The sequence below is a fragment of the Manacus candei genome, unplaced genomic scaffold (genome assembly GCF_025592945.1).
Source record: "Manacus candei isolate 608988 ecotype Guabito, Panama unplaced genomic scaffold, ASM2559294v1 h1tg000017l, whole genome shotgun sequence".
In the NCBI taxonomy this organism is placed as follows: Eukaryota; Metazoa; Chordata; class Aves; order Passeriformes; family Pipridae; genus Manacus; species Manacus candei.
In genome coordinates, this window is record NW_026138065.1 from 30,539,227 (window position 1) to 30,549,077 (window position 9,851).

Below are 9,851 nucleotides of genomic sequence, written 5' to 3' on the forward strand. Positions count from 1 at the left end.
TTTGTCTCTGCCTTGAAACTAGGCAAATATGTTCCCTCTTTCATTGCTTCCTGTTCTGTTGGTTCCCAGAACCTTTTCCAAAGCCAAGGAGGCAAGACTGTTCCTAGTGAGACCGACAACAGGAATCCTCCACTATAGCTTTGTGTAATGCCGGGCAAGTGGGATTTGTCCTATCTGAATGCACGCACACAAATCCATCTCTGAATGCTGCAGACTTCCACACGTACTTCGAGGGGCAAAGGCATTGCAGTGAAATATCTCAATCTGCTTCTACTGGTTTGTGTGTGCCTTAAATTCATGCAGCCAGTCAGGTCAGCTTATAAATATTCCCCAGGCTTCTGTGTGGGTATCACTCCACCTTTGCTTTAAGGAAATTAATGCCCTGTGATCTGCCCATGCACTGTCAAGCTTTGGTTTTTTTCCTGCTTTCTTTCTTTTAAATACAACAGAAATCTGTGTTTTGAGTATTTTTTATTTTTCTAGAAGTCGTTGACTAGAAGAAAGCCTAAAGTTTGTTCTCAAGTTGCTTAAAACAACAGGAGCAACATATTTGAAATGCTCTGCAGCAGTGTGGTCATCCATGCAGGTTTGATCCCCAGTCTCCTGTTTTTCTCTGATGAGTCCAAACTCACTCAGTTATCGTGTTGGTGTCTGCCAACACCTGATATGATAGATAAAAAACTCAAGAGATGCAGTGCTATGGAGATCCACTGATGCAAGTGGCCAAAATGCCTCCAGCTACCTAGCACAAGAAACATGAAAGCTTGGCAAACCATGGATCTGGAATTGCCTGTAGAAGGTAACTTTTGAGACCAACCACAGGGTGATTTCTTACTCTATGAGCTACGTGGGACACACCTCATACTTTTCTTAGCTATATGAAGGTTTTGGTAAAACCAAGCACTGAAAACGTGGCCAAGCTTGACACATAATGAGCAATTAGGAAAGTAAATGTTTTAAATGTTGCTGCGCAGTTTGGGGTGGAATGCTTGGCTGTAAAAAAAATTTTAAAAAAAGGCAATCTCTTCTCATCTTTAAAGCACCTGTAACAATCTGTGACTGCTCCATTAGCAGTCCTGCTTCCCTTCCCTGGAAAGGACAGAAGGAATTGGCTGGCAGATAAGGAACAGAATAAGCACACAGATAAGAGCCATTTTCAGAACACGGAATTCCACAGTGAGATTGAGGTTATCCAGGGAAAAATTCAGGAAACTGCTTTAACCAAGAGCCTTCACTCCTTCTTCCCAGAGCAGAAAAGGTGTCCTTTCTACTGAAGCCTGTGCTTCAGTAGAAAGCAGAGCACTATTACAGGTCCAAAACAGAGCAAAATGAAACATTGTCTGAGCTGAACATTAATTTTGCCTTCCCAGATTCCTGACATAAGGCAAATTGTGTGCTCTGTGTAAAATCTGTGAACACAAGCGGAAAGATCACAAATACAGTGGGAATAAAAAAAGCAGAAGCATTCTACTTAGGAATGTATGCTAAAGTGTATAAAATTCTGATTACTACTAATGCTAACAATCCTCAGACCCAGGACTTGCTCTCCAAGCAGTATGAGGCAAAGCAAATCAGCTCTTCTGAAGCTGCCAGTTTGTCCTTCATTTTACATCTTCCTCACATTATCACATCAACAACAAAGCACAGACCCCAGGGCTTCACAGCCATGCTGCACTCACCCTGCTAGCATTAGATTAACTAAAACACTTAGCAACAATTGTGAGTTTGTGTCCTGCTTTCAACTAGGATAGAGTTATTTTTCCTCCCCAGGAGCTGGTTTAGTGCTGCATTTTGGATTTAGGATTATATTGGTAACACCCTGATGTGTTAATTTTTGCTGAGCAGTGCTTAGTGTCTAAGTCAATGACTTTTCAGCTTCTCATGCTGCCCAGCCAGCCGGGAGGCTCAGGATGCACAAGAATTTGGCAGGGGACATAACCAGGACAACTGGCCCAAGGGATATTCCATACCATATGGTGTCATGCTGAAAAACAAAACTGGGTTGCCAGTCCACTGCTCAAATACTCCTTGGCCATTGGGCAGTAGATGAGGAGCAGCTGCATTGTTCATCACTTGATTTATATACTCTTTTATCATTATTTTCCTCTTCCTTTTCTGCCCTCTTAAACTATCTTTATCTGAATCTACAAGTTTTACCTTTTTTCCTGATGCTTTCCCCCATCCCACTGGGAAGGAAGTGAGAGAACAGCTGTGTGGTGTTTACCTGCCTGCTGGGCTAACCCACATCAGTTCAGAAAAGGAGCACAACCTTACAGCCCTGTGTTTCTGGGCCAAATAACCCAAGTAAAAGCTTTCCATTCTTCAATTTTTCTGGAAGAATTGCAAGCTTGCTAAAAAAGGAGGAGAAAGGAAAACACTACAGGCTCCCTACCTAAGCCCCAACTTGTTTTGTTTAACAACTGAAAGACAAAAAACCTTTGAACTCCAGTTCCCATCCTCCACACTTCCCCCAAGATCTCCCAAAGAGTGCACAAAGTGCAATGATTAAATTTCTCAACTTGGAGGTGAACATTTTCAAAAAGAACTTGGACACCATCTCCAGAGCTTGTCAGGGTACATTTTTGTCTCCTCCAGGTTGCAACTAAGCTGGGCTCAGCGTGGCTGAAGAGGGCCTGGCCACGCACTTATAGCAGGTGAAGTGACAGAAAGTCCCAGCCACATGAAGCAAGAGAAGGGAAAGGTGGTCTCTGTGTGGTGGAGGCTAGCTCTGTTTGAGATGTTTCGCATCAACAGGAGACCCAGCTGTCTCCACTCACTACAGTTTCTTTCAAAAAAAAACGTCTCTGCATGTGGAGGCAAAAAGAAAACCAGGTTTAAGGGCTTCCTCTTTTTTTTTTTTTGGAGACCTGTGGGAGCCATACCAGGACGAGACAGAAGATGGTGCTCGAACAGCATCATCATGGCTGGGCTTCGTGAACGAAGATTTGAGAAGGACTCTACCCACGCTTGCTGCAAACGCGCTGATGGGTAAAAAGGCCAGTACGAGAGAGACAAGTCCGGTTGCAAAAGGCACAGCGGAAAGTTTCCTTAGGCGGTGTCGGCAAGACACGGTTCTTTCTGTGTTGTCTTTTCTCCTCAAGAATGATTCTGCGTGTGTTCTCAAAAGGAGCAGCAGTGTTATGAATAGTGTGTCTCCATGTCTCCCCATTGGAGGCCAGAGTAGACCAATGATGATGATTAATATGGTCAAAGCTGAGATATTGTTTCAGGGAGTCCTTGTATCTCTTCTCTTGCTCTGAAAATCTAGTCTGAGTCCTAAAATTGAACATGGATGAAGACTCCACCCAGACGAAAAGTCCCTGGACAGAAAGCTCTTGCTGCCCATGGATTGCAGAGGCTGTTCCACCAACTGCACTGGAAACCCAATGCCCTGAAACCCACCCTGGGAGAGGATGGACAGGAGCCTTCTCCCACTGACCATCACTTTCTGGTTTCTCTCCCCAGAGTGCCAGCAGCTCATCATATGGTGTTTATCCATGCAGCCCTCAGACAGGCCATCGTTGGAAGACCTTTTCAAAAATTCTTGGCTGCAGGACCTTCACCAGCCCCAGGAGACAGCAGAGATCCATCCCTCTGTACAGAAGGATCCGGGATCCTGGCAAGGAACAGCTCCATGTGTCTCATGGCATTAAGAAACAAAGAAAACCACTGTTTCCCTATGACTAGCATGGAGTAGGGATCATAGCTGGTGAGATGCTTCCGCCGGTGCTGGGGGAAGTTGTGAAGGAAGTGGCTGAGCACTTTCCACTATATTTGAGAAGATGTGGCAGTGTGGTGAAGTTCCCACAAACTGGAAAAGGGGAAACCTCACTCCCTATTTTGCACATTCATATCAGTAAAAGAAACCTCCAAGCTCTTCCTCCAGTCCGAGCTGCATCTTCCCTGCACCCCCATACTCTCCCACCTGTTCACGTGCGCTGCTCCCCTCTCCTGTGCTGCCTCCTGGCACAGGGCTCATCCCTCAGCACCTTCCTTGAGCAATGATTCATCTCCAGATACACCCAGGGGCTTCCTCCAGCTGCTGCAAGATGCTCTCACCATCACTGCTCGACAGCCTCCCTGAAATCTGTCGCTCCCGTCCAGAAGGTCCCTGCAGAAAGGGTTCCCAGGCAACCACCCAGCGGACCCCGCCCATCATCCTCACTGGCCACCGCTGTGGCTGCCTCACCCCTTGTCATCCTCACTGGCCACAGCTGAGAGGGCTGCCCCGCATGGGAGGGGAAGGTGGGTGGAACCACAGGCGAGGGGGATGGAGACGAGCTAGAGGGGGCGGAGCCAGGCGCCTCTTTTTCGGGGACGACTTCAGTGCTCCGTATTCATCATCAGGTGGCAGCAGTGGTTTAAATCCCAGCCAGGATCTCAGACTTGCTGTGTTACACCGAGAGACAGAAAAAACCCCTCCGAATTGTTTCTATTTCCTTCATATCGAGCATATTTTCTCATACTTTCACGCCCTTTCTTGTTTTATATATAAAACTTATATCTGTATTTTCCAACCCTGTATATCTATATTCAGAATTTCTTATACTCTTAAGATCCTGTATATAATGCAGTTGTTACAAGGTTCTATTTTGAAATCAATTTTTATATAAAGTAGTATTATTTTTCAATATATAGAAAAACGAGAAATGTTAGTCTTTAGTATTTTTTGCGCCCTGCCCACCCCCCAAGGAATTTTCAGGCATTTTTGGAAGGACCCTGCATAAACCCCCTCACTCCCCACCAATCTCACCTGTATGAGGACGGTGCCTTGTCTCCACTCAGGCTCCACCCAACCATGCTCCCCCTTGTTTACTGCCCTCCCGTCAGTGCCAGATGTCTGAGCCCTACCGTAGGACACTGCTGCAGGGAGATCAGCCCATGAAGCTTTAGGACACAGCTGTACTGGGATCAGACTTTGTGCTCACAGACCCACCTCAAACTGAATCCACAGCACCCACACCTTGGCCTCTGTGCGCCTCGGTCTGTAGGGAACAACCTCTGCAAAGGGGCCTTGGGAATGAGCACCGGACACAGGACACGGTTACAGAGTGCTGAATGCAGCGAAAACTTGAGTGTTCTCTGAAAGATCTGAATACCACACAGGAAAAAAAGAGGATTTTCTTTTAAAATGTAATTTTATTTTATATTTTCTAGAGAGTTCCTAGCAACACTTTCCCATTACTGAAGGGAAAAAATACAGGTCAGGCAAGCTTATCCAGCAGTAGTGAAACATGCCCTTCACAGTGCGATTGCACCTGTCCTTGGAACTCCACTATGGTCCTGGCACTTCATATTTGCACTGACAAAGAAAACTGCACTGTTGAAAGAGTGCTGAGATAAAGAAGGATACATTAAGGGGACAAGAGGGACACACAAATAAAATAAATAAAGAGCATTTGTAAAACTTTCTTTATACAAAATAACTTTTCCTTTGGAGGGTGATTTTCAATTTTTTTTTTAATTGACGGCCTGTACAAAGATAAACCTTTCACCAGAAATCATTTGAAAATGCTGTTTTTACAAGCAATAATGGGAAACTAATCAAACCATCAGTCTTCTGCAAACTGCCGAGCCTCTCCTCGGAGTCGAGGGTGCCAAGCTTTGGGGCCAGCCCTGCTGCAGAGCACAGCCACTGGTGGCCCCGGGGCTGCTCAGCACGGCAGGACTGACACTCTGCTCCTTTTGAGTTCAGCGTCCTCAGACAAGGGAAAAACCAGTCACCACCTTGTCAACTAGACCAGAGCACTGAGTGCCACGTCCAGTCATTTCTTGAACACCTCCAAGGATGGTGACTCCACCACTGCCCAGGCATCCCCTTCCAATGCCTGACCAGCCTTTCCATGAAGAAATTCTTCCTGATGTACAGCCTGAACCTGCTCTGGTGCAGCTTGAGGCTATGACTTCTCCTGTTGTTTGTTACCTGGGAGAAGAGGTTGATCCCCACCTGGCAACAACCTCCTTTCAGGTAGAAAACCCGCAGATTATTTCCAACTATTTTCTAGAATACTTGTTAGGAACAAGTTGCTCAGATGCTTCACTGAGTGTGATACTTTCTATACCCCTGGCCTGCTGAGTTGCCGTAGCAGGAAAAGTTGTCCGTGACAGAAAAGTCTATGCTTTTGAGAAATCACAGATATGAACCCAGCAGTCATGGTTTGTGTTCTAAGACGGAGGGCACTGAGCTCCAAAAAGCTGAATTACAAAGAATAAGTCAACGACACAGAACATGAGGTGACTGGCATGTTGTACCAAGGAGATGAACGTCTAAACTGGATTACCTATGACTTTTACGATGTCACATTTATTTTGCCTCATGGCTGCACAACTCAATAACTGAGCTACCCAAGAAGTTTGCAGACCACCTGTAAAACAAAAAAACAAGAGATGGGTATAGCCATGGCTGATGGTTAGAAGGTTGCCTACCACCTGTAAAAAAAAAAAAAAAAAATTAGACGGAATGTGCCTTGGTCCACCGATGATACAAGACCTAGAAGAAACATGTAATTCGGTCCAGGAAGTAGAATGCTCACCTTGCTCATCTCCCCTCCAGTGCAGATAGCTCACGTCACCCAGGGCTCATCATCTTCATGCTCAGAAACAAAAAGCCAAACTATAAGGCACTCAATGGACCCAAAATTGGTGACATTGTCTCTGTGATGCCGAGTGATGACCCGCCTTCTTGCTCTGCTGCTCTGGCTTCCTCCAATTCTGCTGGACACCCTGTCCGCTGGCCTCTGGACAAAAAAAAGGACTCATCAGCTCACCCAGATGCTCAGTGAAAGCTTAACCTTTTCAAAGTTCTCATGGCCATTCAGGAAATCAACCTCCCCCATATCTGCAAGAGCAGGATGCTCGTGTGCCACCTGCTATCTCCCATGCCGTGAAGCCGGGTACCTACCCCGAGACACCCTTGGCAGGAAGAAGAGCTGGCCCTGGACAATGTCCTCATCGTTGTTGAAAGGAAGGTCCCCGCAGACCATCTCATAGAGCAGGATGCCCAGGGACCAGGCTGTTGCTGAATAGCCACAGTGGCAGTGGAAGAGGATCCACTCCAGTGGGCTGTATTCCGCTGTTCCTACAGGACAGAGGAGGAGCTCATCAGGTGGATGCTGCCCACTCCCAGACTCCTGCCCAAGCATCCCTGAGGGTGCGGGGGCTGCACCAGTGGCACTCAGTGTGACTTGCCACCTTCTTGCCAGCACCCAACTCGTTTACAAACTTTGGGTTGTAAAAGAAAGCCTCTGCTGCTGGAAGAGGGTGTCGGGGGCCCTGGGAAGGCCCAACTGCCACACGCAAGGAAAAGACGCATGCCTGCATACGGAAAACCTTGCTTTTATCCCCCTACGCCCTAGCCTGGCCTTGGCCAAGAAAAAAATCATAGGCCAAGGCAGAAAAGGGGACTAGAGCAGCCCAAGCCCTTCTGCATGTACAAGTGAACACAGGCATCGGGATTTGCAACCCCCACTCTGCTACCTCCGTGGGTTTTTGGTTTTGCTACACTGGCTCCTCACCACCAGCCCCAGGCCCCAGGGGGTAGTGGAGGCTGTCAGCAGGGCTGGGAGCTGAAGCCTTTCAGGCTGGCAGAGCCCAGAGTGTCCACTCTGGTGCTGCCACACAGTAAAACGAGCCAGGGTGCAATCCTCTCAGCTAGATGTACCCTGAAGCACTTTCAGGCTGGCAAAGTCCAGAGTGTCCACTACAGCTCCCTGACAGTAAAGCAGGCCAGGGCAAAAACAGTTGCTAGATTTGTCCTTCTCTTTGCAGCCTTTCAAATCCACACTACACTTTCCTTCTCACATAGATGGACTCTCCTCTCCCACTCTCGCACATCTGTCTTGGGAACCATAAAGAGTCCAGCAGCTGAGCCCATGCAAAATATCCTAACCCGCAGGAAAATCCTATAAACTTTAGATAAGGGGCAGAGTTTTTAAGCTTAAGAGCATTGACCAATCAGCATCCAACATTCAAGGCTGTGAAACAACTCATTAGAAGCGAGAAGATACAACAGTAATTTATGGACTAGGATCAAAAGATGAGTGCTTAAAAGACCATGAAAAGGACTGTAAGTGCAAAAAAAGGACGCTGGATGGCAGTAAAGACTGTGTAATAATTACAGCTTTTCTCTCCGCAAATTTCCCTGGGAGAACTGGAGCTGAAAAATTTTCGCTTTACAAGAACACAACGGGTTTTGGCCTGGCTGGTTTTACTGTGCGGGAGCTGTAGTGGACACTCCAGACTCTGCCAGCTGGAAAGTGCTTCAGGTTACACGGAGCTGAGAAAAATGTGCAGCGCAATGTTGGGTGTGTGCAGTTTAAAGGCTGATGCCTTGCACTTCCCTTCTCAGCTCTCCCGACTATCTTGTTCTGTCTGTCTTGCAGTGTTCTTGTAAAGTGAAAATTTTTCAGCTCCAGTTCTCCCAGGGAGAGAAAAGCCATTAGGATTCTGTTCCAAAACGCACCCTTACATATGTTGCCAGGTAGTTGTAGAGAGTGATAACATCACCCCTGAGCCTCCTCTTCTCCAGACTAAACATCCCCAGCTCCCTCAGCTGCACCTCAAAATCACTGATGAGGCGGGGATCCCAGCAGCTTCTAAAGTGACCTTTGTAATTCCACTCAGAACAAAAGAACACGGGACAAACCCCGATGTAAAACCACCAGTAATCATGGATAGTAAGAAACATCTCTGAGCGCATAGCTGCTCAAGGCACAAAGTCACCTTCCTCAAAACCAAGACTTGGTAAGCGACAGAAGACACACTAAGATGGCAACATTCCCTGGAAAAAGGCATCCCCAAGCTAAAAAGGATCACCAAAACCCCATGTAAACTTCTCCATCTGCTCATCTGCTGGTTCCAGAAGAAAAAACACGGAAGTTAACACATGGAGAGCATCACAGGAAGCAGGAAACCACAGCAATAAAATATGGGCATGCAACACTCTGAAAAAGCCAGGGGTGAAAAAGCCAGGGGTGAAGCACTGCTCCAGAACAGCTCTGTAAAGTGCCCCAACATACATCAGTCACTGCAGAAGTCAAGAGAAAAGCCATAGGGTGAAACACCTCAAAAAGAGGTGGAAGCCTTTGAAAAGCCAAAGAAATAAAACAAACAGGTCTGAAGGACTACTCCAGGGCCACGTGGTAATGCACTCCAAAAAATACCAGGTAAGGAAGGAAACAAAAGAATCAGTGAGCAATGTGCTAAAGAAAGGCAGAGAAGGACTTCTCTGTGAGGCTGTGATGAACGACTCCAATAAAAGCTGGGCAGTAAGGTGAAGGAAACCAACATAATACGAGATTCCAAAAAGAGCTGGGCCTTGTGGCAAAGGGCTCCTGCAGGGGCAGCATAGCACAACACAGCGTAAAACTCTTCAGGGGTGACACAGTGAAAGACTTTTGTGGGGCAGCTTCTCAGGGTGGACAAGGTGAAGGTGGCTCCAGAGGGTCCATGAGGTAAGGAGCTGGCTCCTGAGGTGGTCAGGAGCAACAACATGGTGGTCCAGCAGGTCTGGCCCATGGCTTCCAGACTGGCTCACCTGTCTCCTGGCCCTGAGGGCAGCAGCTTCCCCACCCAACACATCCCCAGCATGGTGGGAGCAGGAGGGCTCAGGGCTGTAGGGAGGGGCTGAGGCCACACACAACTCGGTGCAGGAATGGCAAGGCCCAGGCACTACCGGATTTGGTTTCCCTTGGCAGTTTTTTCCCCAAGAGGAACCTCATCACAGCAACAGGGGCGTGTGAGCCTGAGTCAAAAAACCCAGCATGAGTATTGTAGAGGATACCACATCTACCAAGTCCTCCTGAAAAGTCCATAAAAACAGCTGGAGTGTATTTGGATGCCTATTTGCAGCC

At 47.3% G+C, this 9,851-nt stretch overlaps 1 long non-coding RNA gene across 1 annotated transcript; it reads right to left on the reverse strand.

The window, feature by feature from the left end:
- Positions 1-5,112: 5,112 nt before the first annotated feature.
- LOC127469029 (uncharacterized) lies at positions 5,113-7,072 on the reverse strand. The gene is made up of 3 exons (XR_007903784.1): positions 6,902-7,072; positions 6,534-6,737; positions 5,113-6,429 (listed from the first exon to the last, which is right to left on the reverse strand). It is a non-coding gene; the product is annotated as an uncharacterized LOC127469029 (long non-coding RNA).
- Between the last annotated feature and the right edge of the window lie 2,779 nt (positions 7,073-9,851).